This window comes from Euprymna scolopes, chromosome 21 (assembly GCF_053919585.1).
Source record: "Euprymna scolopes isolate OS-2025 chromosome 21, ASM5391958v1, whole genome shotgun sequence".
NCBI lineage: Eukaryota > Metazoa > Mollusca > Cephalopoda > Sepiida > Sepiolidae > Euprymna > Euprymna scolopes.
Window position 1 is genome coordinate 93,309,541 of NC_136502.1, and position 2,500 is coordinate 93,312,040.

Sequence of the window (2,500 nt, forward strand, 5' to 3'; positions counted from 1 at the left end):
GCTCGTAAATTTTTAAATGAAGTTGGACCAGCAACCTCATTGAGCAACAGGCGTAAGAAATAACACTCCCCTGCTTTTGGACTAATCGTGTAGATTCTCCCAATGCATGGTGCCTTCCATACATCATCATTTTCAGTACCTTCAACTTGTACCCCACGCATTCTTCTCATCCATTTCTTTGTCGATTTGTTCCAAGTGTAAAACTCAGGGACTTCTACGTATTTGAGACCCCTTGCAAAGTCATCCTCATGGCAGAGTTGAAAAAATGCTGTCAAAGTTGTGGCAGGCGGTGGACCTTGGGCTCGTTCCAGAGCAGTATCAGCTGAGAACATGACACGCTGCCCATTTTCAAGATGAACAGAAAGTTGTACAATTGGGGGGAAATGTTCATGGATGGGATGTTCCAATATCATCCAGGCCGCCTCTGAACTGCCGACATTCCTTGCATTCTGGAACTGCTGGATCTCATCCACAATGTGACCTTGTACTTGGCCTTGTTGGTTAGCTGCTCCATCAGTTCTTTGTAGTTCAAACACTGCTTGATCACATCCTTTATTCACGTATTTGAGGACATATTTGATGCTTTGGATCGAGCTGCAAATTTCTACGTTAATGTGAGCGTTGAACTGCTGAAGGAGGACCTTGTTGTACGGAACAATCCACTGGTTTGTTATTTCTTGATTAACATACCGACCACTTCTCTTCATCCTTATTGTACCAGTCTGGCCTCCATCTTCTGGTTTTCTTCGCCTGTACTTGGGGTAAGAGTCTTGGCCTTGCTCGGTACACTGAAGAAAATTCTTTTGGGTATTTTTTGGAACATTTGTTGTCAATCATACATGGACAATTTGGATTAAATGGTCCACAAGGTCCATGCACCATATGTGCCATCACTTTAGCATGAAGATCAGATATTCAGAGATCCATTTTTTTCTGGTAGAAGTTTGTCCTCTGGGGCCTGCCAGGTGAGGATGTGTGCATGCGGCAGTCCTCTTTTTTTGATATTCAATACTGTACAGGAAAGCCCTTAACCTGCCAAATCCTCCCTTTTTAATAAATTCAAGTAACTTTTTTAGCTTCTGCCTGAAAACCCTGGCAACAATATCTGGACGACCCTGAGGGTCTTGCCCTTGAAGACAATTTTCTGTAATTTCTGCCCACTTTGGATTTGTTGTGAACGTGATGAAGAGGTCGGCTCGGCCCATTCGCCGAACATATGCCATGGCATCACTTTGACGCTCAAACATGTATCGAGGGCCTCCTGTATAAGTTGCCGGAAGTACAACTCGTTGACCAAACTGTTCTGGATTCCCATCCTCCCTAAGAATTGAATCTCTCAAGTTGCTATAATTGTCAGCTCTCAGGGTCTGTTGCTCACGCCTCAGGAACTGTAAACGTTCTGTTTCAATCTTGCAGTACACATCCACCAGCCATTGTTGAAATAGCCTTCGGTACCAGAGAAAATAGTTTCCAGGCCGAGTCATTAAATGGTACGAATAAAATTGCTGTTGGGTAACTTTTCGCCCATTGGATGCCTTCATGTAGATGTTGTAAGATGGAGAACCATGGGGGTACATTAACGGGTACATTAAAGTATCGTAGAGGGGATGTAGTTCGGAGATCCGTTTTAATGTATCATTTCTAAAACGCAAGACAATATCCCGGTTAGCTGTTGGTTCATTCTCCATTAATATTCCAATCTCATACATTGTTGTTGGAGCATTGAATCGCCGTGGATGCTCTTCTTGCGGCCTTCGGTCTTCCCTTATGACAACTTTATGTTCTACCAAGTGTTCTTCTTCAATCCTCTCCTTTGTTGTTTTCAGCTGACAAATGAAGCTGTTGTTCTCATGTAAAAATTCAGTCTGACTTTGGAGAATGTCTCTATTGAGTCTACTGTCACGTCCCCGATTATGTAGTTCCTCTTCCAGACTATCCAAGAAGTAGACTTGAATAAACTTTGCTGTTTCATCTTCAGGTGGTAAAAGACTCCCAATCTGGTGGCAAACCTGGCCTCGAATTCTAAAAGAAGGATTCCACCCATGTACTGCCGCAATTTTGTGACCAAATGATGTCATTGCAAAACAATTGTTATAACTGCGTAGATTTTGCAGAAAATCTTTAGAGATGGGACCATGTCCGGAGAGCAAATCTTGAAGCAACTGAGGCAGTGGTGGAAAGCTATCAAGCACAACTTTGCCAGAAGAACAACAACAACCAGGGGTTTCTCCTTTAAATTTTACAGCTGGGCAATGTTGACATACTTTGTCCATTTTTCCTATATCAGCTGTAGTGAGAGAGTCATTTTTGTTGTAGAGCAATCCTTTTCTATTGCAGTGTTCTATTTCATGGTGTCTCAAAGCAGTCATTCGTTGTCTAGCTGCCTCGTTTTCTGTCAATTGCTGGGGCAAAGTCATACTCTCTCTCCATGCAGCCTCTCGTTGTTGCCCTTGGTATAGGCGAAAGCTTCGTTGGGTTTCCGATTCATTCTGATGTCGTT